Genomic DNA, 15228 nt, shown 5'->3' on the forward strand with positions numbered 1-15228 from the left:
AATCCAAGCGGTGAGATGAAAATGACTGCCATTAATATCAGAGCAGCATTTAATCAAATGTGAGCCCAAGAGCCTTAGTAAAACTGAAGCCAGTGTCAATCAGGAGGAAATCTCCTTAGCCAGCTTGAGTTGTACTGAACACAAAGGCCAGTATTTATTTTTGTTAGAGGTCCTACACCCTAGCTCAAGTTATTGTTACGGGATATCTTCGGGGAAATATACACATCTAACCACTTTAGTTGCTACATCAATGACTTTATTAGGCCAGAAGTGGTGATATTCACTACCATGGTACAGTATTGAGTTACGCAAGTAACTCCTCAGAAATGAAGCCAGTCTTGCCTGCATGCAGCAAGACCTGAGCAATACTCAAGCTGGTGTTGATTAAGTGGTCAATAATATTCACACCATCTGAGTGCCAGGCAACTACTGACCACAAGTGCCAGGTAATCAAAATGATTTCCTTTGATATCCAACAGAATTAACTGAGTTGAATCTCCCATCTTAAACATCTTCGGGTTTACCCACTGTCACAAAGATAAATGGATTCGCTGTAATTTATTGTTCATTCCTAAATGCCCTTGTGATGGTGGTAGTTGTACTGGGTTACAACAGCAGGTCAGTGGACAGTAACTCCACAGTGAATAATCTGTCTTCTGACTCCCCAATGTCCACCGTCTACAAGGCACAAACCAGGAGTCTTAATAAATATGCTCAATTTGCGTAAGATAATGGAGCTCAAAAAACACTCAGGAAACTGAACACCATTCAAAACTTGGTGGGTACTCCAACCATTGCTTTAATATTTCTCCTCCCACCACCAGCAGTAGTGTATAACAATAACAAGCTGCACTGCAGCAATTCACCACGGATCCTTCAACAGCACCTTGTGAACCCAGCGGTTCCACTATCTAGATAAACAAGGGCAGTAGATGCATTGCAACACCCACACATGCAAGTTCCCCTCAAATCAGAAAGCATCCTGACTTGAAACTGTATTATTGTTCCTTCATCATTACTGGGTCAAAATCTGGAACATCTTTCCAAGAACATAAAACTAGGAGCAGAAGTAAACAATTCAGCCCCCAATGCCCGATCTGTTATTGGATATGATCATAGCTGATCTCTTCTCGACCTCAACTCCACTTTCCTGCCTGCTCTCCTTAAGCCTTCAAACCATTAGTACTGAAAAATATGTCTATCTCATTCTTAAATTTACTTAACTTCCCATACTCTGGAATAGTGAATTCCATAGATTCACAACACTTTAGCGAAGTAATTTCTCCTTGTCTCTGTTTTAAATCTGCTACCCCTTATCCTAAAAATATGGGTTCACGATCTAGATTGTTCCATATGCGGAAATGTCACTTCTATGTCTGCTTTGTCAATCCTGTTTAGCATCTGATATACCTTAGCAGGATATCCTCTGATCCTTCTAAATGCCAGAGAGGCCTAAATTGTTCAATCTCTCTTCATAACATAAACCCTTGTTTGTTACCAATCTAGTGAACTTCCTCTGAATTGCCTCCAATACAACTACATCCCTCCTCAAGTAAGGGCTCCCCTAAATTGTGCACAAGTCTCATTGCAGTATTATACGTACACTTACATTAAGTGGCCTGCAGCAGTTCAAAATGGTAGCTCAGCACCACTGTCTTACATCAATGCTCACATCCCGCTACAGATGAAATAAAATACTTAATTAATTTATCTGAGACCCTGACTGTAGAACACAAGCAGTTTAAAGACAACTATATGTGTTGATGCTGTTTGTAGATTTTTCAAAATGGATAGGCTATCATAGACCAGATGGCCTGCCTCATGCATATTAAATGGATAGTGTATAAACTGTCCTTGATGTTTGGTGGAGCAGCACATGCAACATTTTTGTGCATTAGAAAAAAAACGTTCAAATGAAAAGCTATTTTGTTCAATGCGCAATAGAATGACAGGATGGTCTGTCCACCAAAGACTGAACTGTGCTATTAAAAGATGAAGGAATGGTTAGAAAGGACTCTTTCATTTTACACCCATGGTATTGACCACATAATGATCTATGGAATCATTAACAAGTTCCACCGCAGAGGTTCCAGTGCCACTCTACAGCAGGAAACACCTGCTCATAAGAATAAGCTGGCACTATTTCAGTGGGAGGTCAAATTTAAGCAGCTTTAAATTGAAATCCCAGGATGTATTCTTCTGTAACCTCACTGATTACCATGATGACAGGAAAGAAATCATTAACAAAGCCAGCGTCAAGCTGCTAATAAAGTTTTATGAACTGAGACAGCTTGTGGACTATAGCACCATACTGCTTTCAACTATGCTGGGGGTTCAATATATCCTTCTGTCTTTATTGTCCAATATTTCAAACATTTGTATTCTCGGAATGGAGGAAGTGTAAATTCTTCGTTGGAGTAATGCTGACTCAACTGGAATCTTTTCTTGTGAGCCGAATTTTCTGATCACATTCTCACTCCGCCCCTTCCTTTTCCACAAAACCAGACAGCTCCGCATTTCAGACAGGAGATTAGTGATCAGGGCTCCTTCAGATATACAAAACCATAACTGCATTCTAATAGCTACCTCAACTGCGGAACTGTCAGGGGAAAGCAAACCATCTCCCTTTTTCACTGCAGTGAGCTGCTGTATTCTGAAATTCGAAAATCCAGAATTGCAGGGAGCCACTGATAATTGTTGTCAAACAGTGAGTATGTAAGGTAAGTGGAATGTTGGAATAGGGTCATCAGGTCAGGCTTGGGGGGAATGATGTAAGTGGTTTAGAGGAGGTTTAGTTAAGGGTCTGTGAGTTTAGTATCAGTGTCAGTTAAATAGTTAGCTATGAGTAGCCTAACTTCTCCTGAGTAGTTATTTAGTTAATTTGGAATTTTAGAATAGAATTAGATTATGTTTCAAAATTAGACAGTTCAATTTGAGACAGGGGTAATAAGTTTGAATAAGGGAAACTATGAAGGTGTCAAGGCACAAATTGACAGAGGTGGACTGGAAAGTTAGATTAAAAGTTATGACTGTACATAGGCATTTGATGGTCTTTAAAGAACTATTACATACCTTACATTAACTGTACATTCTTTCAAAGTGCAAAAACTCCCTGGACGTTCAGTCAATTTTGGCTAACAAAAGAAGTTCAGAATTATACAAGATTTAAAGAAAAAGCCTATGAAATTGTCAGAATTGGCAATAATTCTAAGAATTGGGTGGTTTATGAGATACAATAAAAGAAGGACCAAGAAATTGATAGGCAAAGAGAAAATCACAAATGAATGCAACCTCGCAAAAAGAAAAGACACAATAATGGATAATAGAAGCTTCTACGTATTCATAAAAAGGACCAGTTGGATACAAGATTGGCTTGAAGGTAGGAGACAGAAGGTGATGGTGGAGGGTTGCTTTTCAGACTGGAGGCCTTTGAACAGCAATATGCCACAAGGAGCGGTGCTGGGTCCACTGCTTTTACATAAATGATTTGCATGTGAAAATAGGAGGTATGGGTTAATAAGTTTATAGATGAGTCCAAAATGGGTGGTGTAGTGGACAGAGAAGAAGGTTATCTCAGTGTACAGCAGTACCTTGATCAAATAGACCAGTGGGCTGAGGAGTGGCAGGTGGGAGTTTAATTTACATAAATGTGAGATATTACATTTTGTTAAGGCAAATCAGGCAGGACTTATACAGTTAATTGTAGCACCCTGGGGATATTGCCAAACAAAGAGACCTAGAAGTGCAGGTGCAAAGTTCCTTGAAAGTGGAGTCCAAGGTAGATAGGGTGATGAAGAAGGTGTTTGGCAAGCTTGCCTTCATTAGTCAGTGCTTTGAGTACAGAAGTTGGGAGGTCATGTCATGATTGTTGATTTGTCCACTTTTGGAATACTGCATTCAAATTTAGTCTCCCTGTGACAGGAAGGATGTTGCTAAATTTGAAGGATTGACAAAGATGTTGCTGGCATGGGAGGATTTGAGCTATAGGGAGAGGCTGAATAGGTAGGGGCTGTTTTCCCTGGAGTGTCAGAGGCTGAGGGGTGACCTTGTAGAGATTTATAAAGTCATGAGGGGCATGGATAGGGTGAACAGCGAAGGTCTTTTTCCCAGGGTAAGGGAGTCCAAATTTAGATGGCATAGGTTTAAGGTGAGAGCAGAGTGATTTAAAAGAGATCTAAGGGGAAACCTTTTTCAAGCAGAGAATGGTTCATGTTTGGAATGAACTACCAGAGGCAGTGGTGGAGGCGAGTACCATTAAAACATTTAAAAAGCATCTGGATGGGTATATGAATAGGAAAGGTTTAGAGGGAAATGGGCCAAATTCTGACAAATTGGACGATGTTAGATTGGGATGTCTGGTCGGAATGGTTGAGTTGGACCTAACAGTCTGTTTCTATGCCGTAAACTCTATGACTCCATAATGACTGTGATTCAATTACAGGCGAGTCAGGTGAATTTATAACAGTGAATAGTGAAATGGCAGAGACCCTAAATTATTACTTCCTGTCTGTTTTCACTGACGAAAATACAGGAAATCATTCAGAATCAGAGATCATAGTGACGAGAGAGAGTGTAGTGTTGACGGAAATTAGTACCATTAATAAGATTGGCCCGGAGGAATTAATAGCCTTAGAGCTAATAAATTCCCAACACCTGATGGTTTACATCCCAGAGTGAAGGAGATGGTGATAGCGATAATCAATGCACTGGTGATTATCTTCCAAAATTCTATACATTCTGGAATGATGCCTTTGGATTGGATGCATGATGTTGAGGAGCTGGTGTTGGACTGGGATGGTCAAAGTTAAAAATCACACAACACCAGGTTATCATCCAACAGGTTTATTTGGAAGCACTAGCTTTCAAAGTGTTGCTCCTTTTTCAGGTGGTTGTGGAGCAGAATCATAGAACACAGACTTTACTACCCCAGGATTGCAGTGTCTTGGAATGAAATATTAAACAAATTTAGCTTAAGTCTTTAATCTTTTAGAATGACCACGTTAACTTTGGTTCCTTCATATGTAGATCCCAGAACCTTTTTAAAGTTACATTATCAAGATAGCTTTTGACAATAGGTGTCACCTTAGCTCAGATAATGCATTGGAGGTGTGAAGTTAAAGTCTGTCTGTGTTCCAGTGTTAGGTCAGATTGATTCTATTTCTAAAGTGGGGGTTACAGAATCTTACATGGATTTATGCAGTTTTGAGTAAAAACAAAATGTAATTATGCAAGTACAAATTCACCCCACAAACTGATAGGTGTGTGTGTGTGTGTGTGTGCGCTTGTGTACGTATGTATAGTGTAATGGGGTCACCTGTAATGTGACACGAACCCAAGGTCCCAGTTGCGGCCATCCCCATGGGTACTGAACTTGGCTATGAGCCTCTGCTTGACCACTTCATGTTGTTGCCTGCCCCAAAGTCCGCCTTGGAGGATGGTCATCCAAAGGTCCGATGCTGAATATCCTGGACCGCTGAAGTGTTCTCCGACTGGGAGGAACCACTCCTCTCTGTTGATTGTTGTGCAGTGTCTATTCATCTGTTGCCGTAGTCTCTGCTCGGGCTCACCAATGTATCATGCCTCAGGGCACCCTTGCCTGCAGCATATAAGATAGACATCATTGGCTGAGTCACATGAGTACCTGATACATACATGGTTGGTGGGTATCCCCACGTGTAATGGTGGTATCTGAGTCAACACTCTGACAGGTCTTGCAGCGTCTGCCATGACAGGGTTGTATGGTGATGATCTGTTTAAGGTTTGACAGTTGTTTAAAAGCAAGAGGTGGAGGCATGGGAAAAGTCTTGGCGAGGTGCTCATCCTCATCGATAATGTGTTGTAGGCCACGGAGAACATGGCGTAGTTTTTTGACTCCTGGGAAGTACTGGACAACGAAGGGTACCTTATTGGTTGCAGCTAGTGACTGTCTCCTGAGGAGGTCATTACGCTTTCTTGCTGTGGCATGTCAGCACTGGCGGTCGATGAGTTGAGCATCGTATCCCGTTCTTATGAGAGCATGTATGAGTACTTCTAAGTGTCCGTCACATTTCTCCTCATCTGAACAGATCCTTTGTATGCATAGGGCTTGTCCATAGTCAATGGCTATTTTAATATGTTTCAGGGGGCAGCTAGAGAAGTGTAGCATGGGGAGGTTATCCGTGGGTTTGTGGTAGAGTGAGGTGCTGAGGTGTCCATTCTTGATGGAGATGCATGTGTCCAAGAATGAGACAGATACTAAAGAATAGTCCATGGTGAGTTTGATGGTGGGATGAAACTCATTGATATCACTGTGTAGTTGTTTCAGTGACTCCTTGCCATGAGGAAGAAAATATCATCAATGTACCTGGTGTACAGTGTTGGTTGGAGGTCCTGTGCATTGACTGCCAGTTCCAACATGTCACAGCAAAAAACTGTAATGACCTCCTCAGAAGACAGACACGAGCTGCAACTCATTGTTCAGTACTTCCCGGGAGCCGAGAAACTACGCCATGTTCTTCTTGGCCACCAACACATTATCAATGAGGATGAGCACTTTGCCAAAACCTACCCAACACCTCCCCTTCTCACCTTTAAACAACCGTCAAACCTGAAACAGATCATTGTTCGCAGCAAACGGCCTGGCCTTCAGGCCAACATCATACAACCCTGTCACGGCAGATGCTGCAAGACAGATACTACCATTACACGTGGGGACACCACCCACCATGTATGCAGCAGGTACTCATGTGACCCAGCCAATGTTGTCTATCTCATATGCTGAAGGCAAGGATGCCCTGAGGCATGTTACATTGGTGAGACCAAGCAGAAGCCATGGCAATGGATGAATGGACACTGCACAACAATCACCAGACAGGGTTCTCCAACCCAGTTGGAGAACACTTCAGTGGTCTGGGACATTCAACCTCGAACCTTCAGGTGACCATCCTCCAAGGCGGATTTCGGGGCAGGCAACAACGAAAAGTGGTTAAGCAGAGGCTGATAGCCAAGATCAGTATCCATGGGGATGGCCGCAACTGGGACCTTAGGTTCATGTCACACTACAGGTGACCCCACTACACTATACACACTCTTACAATCGCACGTGTACACACACACACACACACACACACACACACACACACACACACACACACTCTCTCTCACAGACACACACTCTCTCACAGACACTAACACCACCACGTTCCCCCCCAACCCCACCCCCACCTCACATACACCCACATGCACACACTCATTTGGTCTCCCCTGCACACACCCACACCAACACACACACATACACATATAAGTTTGTGGGGTGAATTTGTATTTGCAGAATTACATTTTGTTTTACTCAAAAACTGCATAAATCCATGTAAGATTCTATTAGTCCCATTTTAGAAATAAAATCAGTGTGACCTAACATTGGGACACGGACACTTTAACTTCACACCTTAAATGCATATCTGAGCAGATGTGACACCCATTGTCAAAAACTAAATTGGAAATTAAAAATCACACAACACCAGGTTATAGTCCAACAGGTTTAATTAGAAACACTAGCTTCATCAGTTGGTTGGACTATAACCTGGTGTTGTGTGATTTTTAATTTTGTACACCCCAGTCCAACACCGGCATCTCCCAATTATATCTTGAAAATGTAACTTTAAAAACTTGTGGGATTTACATATGAAGGAACCGAAGCTAACATGGTCATTCCAAAAGATAAAGACATAAGCTAAATTTGTTTAATATTACATTCCATGACATTGCAACCCTGTTGCTATATAGTCTGTGTCTTTTGATTCTGCTCCATAACTACCTGATGAAGAAGCAGCCCTCCGAAAGCTAGTGCTTCCAAATAAACCTGTTGGACTATAAACTGGTGATGTGTGATTTTTAACTTTGTAGATTTGATGCCAGCAAATGTCAGCCCGCTATTTAAGAAGGAACTAAGAGGGAAAAATGCAAACCTGCCAGCCTTACATCAATAGTGGAGAAAGTGGTATAATCTCTTAGAAAGGATTGGATAAATAGAATGATAATGATCTGATTGGCCATAGCATGGATTTCTGAATAGAAAAGAGTGTTTGCCAAACTTGGCACATCAAATAAGAGAAAAGATAATGGCATGGATTAATGTTGGCTAACAGACAGAAAATAGAGAATAGATATAACTGGATCATTCTCATCTTGGCAGGTTGTGACTGACAGCTAGAACTCTGATTGGTTGAATCCACATTGCCTCACCCCTAGTATTTTGGCCCTGAGCCCCAGACTTTTAATGGATAAATATTCATGGATAAGAAAAGTTTGGAGGGATATGGGCCAGCGCAAGCATGTGAGACAAATTTTGTTTGGGATTATGGTCAGCATGGACTAGTTAGATGAAAGGTCTATTTCTGTGCTGTATGACTCTGATCTATGACAAGCATTTTTGGAGCTATGGAACTTAGTGTGACCTACTCCTTGGGGGTATAGAGTCACTGACCCCTGAGCAAGAATATGCCAACCAGTGCTTGACCATGGCCAATCTCTGGACTGGAATCAGAGGCTGACTTTCAGTGTTGTGATCCCATGACTGACAAATGCCTCTTTTGACTTCAGTGTAGACTACTCCCTGAATACCTTGAAACATGATAGGTTCTTGTTGCACATAGTGTGTTTTCTGAATAAGATGTAGGCAGATGGGTCAGGTGTGAGATTGATATAGTTCATGAGCATACAACAAGTTGTGTAACCCCTTCAATGAAGACTGCTGACCAGCAAGGCAAGATTCTTGGTTGTCTGACCAGCCTTATTGGGTGTCTTGAAAAACATTAAGTAGGTAAGTTCCCATGTTGAGATTTATCCCAGGATACTGAAGAGAGGAGATTGTTGGGGCCTTGGCAGAAATCTTTGTTTCTGCTTCATCCACAGGCGAGATCCTAGAAGCCTGGAAAATAACCAATGCTGTGCCTTTGTTTAAGAAAGGAAACATGGATAATCTAGGAAATTATTGGCTGGTGAGCCTCATATCTGTTGTAGGAAAATTACTGGATAAGATTCTTCGGGAGAAGACTTACTTGCATTGTAAAGTACTAGACTTATTTGGGACAGTCAGCATGGCTTCATGCAGGAGAGGTATTGTTTCACAATTTTCAATTATTGTTTTAAGCAACAGCCAAGTTTCTGGTATTGAGACTGGCTCGAATGAAATGAGGGGTACGTCGGGTTCCAAGAGATCAATTGTGTTAGGGGATTCTCTAGTCCAAGGTACACACAGACGTTTCTGTGGCCAGCAGTGAAAAAGCAGAATGGTGTGTTGCTTCCCGAGTGCCAGGATCAAGGATGTCTCAGAGAGGGTGCAGAATGTTCTCAAGGGGGAGAAGAGCCAGCAAGAGGTCATTGTCCACATTGGAACCAACGACATAGGAAGGGAAAAGGTTGAGATTCCGAAAGGAGATCACAGAGTGTTAGGCAGAAGTTTAAAAATGAGGTCCTTGAGAGTAGTAATATCCAGGTTACTCCCAGTGCTATGATTAGTGAGGGCAGGAATAGGAGGATAGAGCAGATGAATGCATGGCTGAGGAGCTGGTGTATGGGAGAAGGACTCACATTTTTGGATCATTGGAATCTATTTTGGGGTAGAAGTGACCTGTACAAGAAGGATGTTTTGCCCCTATATTGGAAGGGGACTAATATACTGACAGGGAAATTTGCTAGAGCTGCTCAGGAGGATTTAAACTAGTAAGGTGAAGGGGTGGGACCCAGGGAGATAGTGAGGAAAGGGATCAATCTGAGACTGGTACAGTTGAGAACAGAAGCGAGCCAAACATTCAGGGCAGGCAGGGACAAGGTAGGACTAATAAATTAAACTGCATTTATTTCAATGCAAGGGGCCCAACAGGGAAGGCAGATGAACTCAGGGCATGGTTAGGAACATGGGACTTGGATATCGTAGCAATTACAAAAACATAGCTCGGGGATGGGCAGGACTGGCAGCTTAATGTTCCAGGATACAAATGCTACAGGAAGGATAGAAAGGGAGGCAAGAGAGGAGGGGGAGTGGCATTTTGATAAGGGATAGCATTACAGCTGGACTGAGGGAGAATATTCCCGGAAATACATCCAGGGAAGTTTTTGGGTGGAACTGAGAATTAAGAAAGGGATGATCACCTTATTGGGATTGTATTATAGACCCCCTAATAGTCAGAGGGAAATTGAGAAACAAACTTGTAAGGAGATCTCAGCTCTCTGTAAGAATAATAGGGTGGTTTTGGCAGGGGATACTAACTTTCCAAATATAGACTGGGACTGCCATAGTGTTGAGGGTTTAGATGGAGAGGAATTTGTTAAGTGTATACAAGAAAAAATTCTTATTCAGTATGTGGATGTACCTACTAGAGAAGGTGCAAAACTTGACCTACTCTTGGGAAATAAGGCAGGGCAGGTGACTGAGGTGTCAGTGGGGGAGCACTTTGGAGCCAGCGACCGTAATACTATTAGATTTAAAATAGTGATGGAAAGTAATAGATCAGATCTAAAAGTTGAAGTTCTAAGTTGGAGAAAAGCCAATTTTGATGGTATTAGGCAAGAACTTTCAAAAGCTGACTGGGGACAGATGTTGGCAGGTAAAGGGACAGCTGGAAAATGGGAAACGTTCAGAAATGAGATACCAGGAATCCAGGGTGAATGAAAGGAAAGGCTAGTGGATTTAGTGAATGCTAGATGACTAGAGAAATTGAAGGTTTGGTGAAGAAAAAGAAGGAGGAATATGTAAGATAAAGACAGGATAGATTGACTGAATCCTTAAAAGAGTATAAAGGCAATAGGAGTATACTTAAGAGGGAGATCAGGAGGACAAAAAGGGAGCATGAGATATCTTTGGCAAATAGAATTAAGGAGAATCCAAAGGGATTTTACAAATACATTAAGGACAAAAGGGTAACTAGGGAGAGAATAGGGCATCTCAGAGATCAGCAAGGCGACCTTTGTGTGGAGCTGCAGAAAATGGAGGAGATACTAAACGAGTATTTTGCATCAGCATTTACTGTGGAAAAGGATATGGAAGATAAAGACTGTAGGGAAATAGATAGTGACACCTTGCAAAATGTCCATATTACAGAGGAGGAAGTGCTGGATGGCTTGAAATGCATAAGGGTGAATAAATCCCCAGGACCTGATCAGCTGTACCCTAGAACTCTGTGAGAAGCTACAGAAGTGATTGCTGGGCCTCTTGCTGAGATATTTGTATCATTGATAGTCACAGGTGAGGTACCGGAAGACTAGAGGTTGGCTAATATAGTGCCACGATTTAAGAAGGGTGGTAAGGACAAGCCAGGGAACTATAAACCAGTGAGCCTGACGTTGGTGGTGGGCAAGTTGTTGGAGGGAATCCTGAGGGACAGGATGTACATGTATTTGGAATGGCAAGGACTGACTAGGGATAGTCAACATGGCTTTATGGGTGGGAAATCTTGTCTCACAAACTTGATTGAGTTTTTTGAAGAACTAACAAAGAGGATTGATGAGGGCAGAGCGGTAGATGTGATCTATATGGACTTCAGTAAGGCATTCTACAAGGTTCCCCATGGGAGACTGGTGAGCAAGATTAGATCTCATGGAATACAGGGAGAACTAACCATTTGGTTACAGAACTGGCTCAAAGGTAGAAGACAGAGGGTGGTGGTGGAGGGTTGTTTTTCAGACTGGAGGCCTGTGACCAGTGGAGTGCCACAAGGATCAGTGCTGGGTCCTCTACTTTTTGTCATTTATAAAAATGATTCGTAAGTTTGCAGATGACACCAAGAAGGATACCTCAGACTACAACAGGATCTTGACCAAATGGGCCAATGGGCTGAGAAGTGGCAGATGGAGTTTAATTCAGATAAATGCGAGGTTTTGCATTTTGGGAAAGCAAATCTTAGCAGGACTTATATGCTTAATGGTAAGGTCATAGGGAGTGCTGCTGAACAAAGAGACCTTGGAGTGAGGGTTCATAGCTCCTTGAAAGTGGAGTCGCAGGTAGATAGGTTAGTGAAGGCGGCGTTTGGTATGCTTTCTTTTATTGGTCAGAGTATTGAGTACAGGGGTTGGGAGGTCATGTTGTGGCTGTACAGGACATTGATTAGGTCACTGTTAGAATATTGCGTGCAATTCTGGTCTCCTTCCTATCGGAAAGATGTTATGAAACTTGAAAGGGTTCAGAAAAGATTTATAAGGATGTTGCCAGGGTTAGAGGATTTGAGCTATAGGGAAAGGTTGAGCAGGCTGGGGCTGTTTTCCCTGGAACGTTGGAGTCTGAGGGGTGACCTTATAAAGGTTAACAAAATTATGAGGGGCAAGGATAGGATAAAAAGACAGTCTTTTCCGTGAGGTCAGGGAGTCCAGAACTAGAGGGCATAGGTTTAGGGTGAGAGGGGAGAGACATCAGGGGCAACGTTTTCCACAGAGGTTGGTACGCGTATGGAATGAGCTGCCAGAGGAAGTGGTGGAGGCTGGTACAATTACAACATTTAAGAGGATGGGTATATGAATAGAAAGAGTTTGGAGAGATATGGGCCGGGTGCTGACAGGTGGGACTAGATTGGGTTGGGAAATCTGGTCGGCATGGACCGGTTGGACCGAAAGGTCTATTTCCATGCTGTACATCTCTACGACTCTATGACTAAGTTACAAACATAATTGATGAGGGTAGGGCAGAGGATGTTGTCTACCCAGGCTTTATTAAAGAATTTGACAAATTCCTTCATAATCGTCTGGTCTCGGAGATTAAGTCGCTTGGTATCCATGGTGAGTTGTTATGTTAGATACAAAATTTGCTTGGTCATAGAATACTGTGGATAATTGTGCAGGGGTTTTATTCTGACAGAGGGTCTGTCACCAGTGGTGTTTTGCAGGGATCAGTTTGGGACCTTTGAGTTTGTAATATATATTAATAATCTGGATAAAAATTAACTAGTCTGATTAATAAATTTGCAAATGGCATGAAAATTAGATTACTCACAGTGTGGAAACAGGCCCTTCGGCCCAACGAGTCCACACCGACCTGCCAAAATGCAACCCACCCAGACCTATTCCCCTACACCTAACACTATGGGCAATTTAGCATGGCCAATTCACCTAACCTGCACATTTTTGGACTGTGGGAGGAAACCGGAGCACCCGGAGAAAACCTAAGCAGACATGGGGAGAATGTGCAAACTCAGTCAGTCACCTGAGGCAGGAATTGAACCCAGGTCTCGAGCACGGTGAAGCAGCAGTACTAACCACTGTGCCACCGTGCCACCCATTAGTAGAGCTGTGGCTCATAAGGAAGGTTATCAAAGCATACAGCACAATATAGATCCGTTGGAAAGCTGGATTGAGAAATAGTGTTTAATCCAGACAAGTGTGGTGATGTATTTTATGAGATCAATTGCGAGAGGAGTATTGGCATACAGGGGGCACAATGGTGCATGTCGAACACTGCCTGGAAGTTGGAGGCTGAGGGGTGACCTGATAGAGATACATAAAATTATGAGAGACATGGATAGTCAGAGTCTTTTTCCCAGGGCGGAAATGTCAAATATTCGGGGGGCATAGGTTTAAGGTATGAGGTAAATAGTTTAAAGGAGATGTGTGAGATAACTTTTTTTAAATAAAGGGCGATAGGTGCCTGGAATGCACCTCCAGGGGAGATGGTAAAAGCACATGATAGCAACATTTAAGAGGTATTTAGAAAGATGCATAAAAAGGCAGGGAATGGAGTGATATGGACTGGGATTATAGAAGTTACTGTTTGTGGACCCCTATCTGTACTTTGTGCCCTAGCTACCAACACTGTCTCTCTTCCTCCCACCTATCTGAGAGTGAAACAGACTGTTGGCAACCACGGTCTTTTATATAACTCTGGGACAAGTTCACAACCATATGCTCATTCAACAACTAGATTAGCATATTCCCATCTACATAATATTGCTCAACTTGGCCCCTGTCTCAACTCGTCGACTGCCAAAACCCTCTTTCATGCCGTCATTACCTCTAAAATTGACCACTCCAACTCACTCCTAGGTGGCCTTTCATATTCTACCCATGGTAAACGCAGTTATCTGAAACTCTGCTGCCTGAGTCCTGACTCACACCACATTCCTTTTCCCCATAATCTCTATACTCGCTGAGTTATGTTGGCTCCCACTCAGCAGCATCATAATTTTAAAATTTTCATCTTTTTCTTCAAATCATCAACGCCTCACTCTTTAGCTTCCAACCACGCAACTCTTCATAATATCTGCAATGCCTATTTCTGGCTACTTAAGCAACTTTGATTGTAATTGTTCCACTCTTGGTGGCATTTCTTCTCTTGCCTAGATCTCAAACAAAAGCTCAGCAGGTCTGGCAGCATCTGTGGAGAGAAATCAGAGTTAATGTTTCGGGTCCAGTGACCATTCTTCAGATTTAGGCCTAGATCTCAAACTTTGGAATTCGCTCCCTAATCTTCTCCACCTCTCTTCTTTCTATAAGGCATTTGTTAAAATCAAAAACCTGAGTCACCTGACCCTCCTTCCAGGGCTCAGTGAGGTAATTTTGAGATGAGAGTGTGATGTGTTTGACACTATTCCTTGAGTCCACCTGAGGTGAATTATTATGTTATGGTGCTTTCGAAATATAAGTTTTTGTTGACATTGAACTCCCTCATTTAGCCAGGAAGTAGAGTCTACAGTAATGATTTCAAAATATGAGACATTTAAATTTTTTTTATCTGGACACAATGACAAGCACTTCAATGTCATCTTTGGCACAGATGTTAATGACACAAAAATCTTTAGCAAAAGCTAAAACTCAGTTACAGCCAATAACCTTCACCCTACTGCTTGACATTTACACAATAATGCTTGAATATGTGGAGACTCTGTTGCCAAATTAAGGTTATGTTGAATAATTAAAATCACAGATAGAAATCGATGATTGTTTGTCTCCTTAATCTGGTGTCTCACCAATGCAAAACTGCACACTACACTATTAATGTTGTCTAAGATGATTGCACCAATGCCACAGACATCTGTTCTTCAGTAAATGATGTCTTGACATCAATATCTCACTACACAACATGCTATTTGTTGATGCTTGATGTTGAGACACCCTGAAGGATAACATCAGTGTATTTTACTGGGTTCCTAGATTACTACAGATAGAACCTGGATCTTTCTTAGATTTGATGATCCAGTAATGTGCTCTCCAGCATTTTATAACAGACTGTGAACACTGATATTACTCAAGTTGGCTCACCTCACC

General features: G+C 42.2%; 1 protein-coding gene across 3 annotated transcripts in view; it reads right to left on the reverse strand.

Annotated features, from left to right (window-relative positions):
• Positions 1-15228, reverse strand: part of mdga2a (MAM domain containing glycosylphosphatidylinositol anchor 2a) — a 908723-nt gene that overhangs the window by 288046 nt on the left and 605449 nt on the right. The gene's annotated exons all lie outside the window — the stretch shown is intronic.

The sequence above is a fragment of the Chiloscyllium punctatum genome, chromosome 4 (assembly GCF_047496795.1).
Source record: "Chiloscyllium punctatum isolate Juve2018m chromosome 4, sChiPun1.3, whole genome shotgun sequence".
Taxonomy (NCBI): Eukaryota; Metazoa; Chordata; class Chondrichthyes; order Orectolobiformes; family Hemiscylliidae; genus Chiloscyllium; species Chiloscyllium punctatum.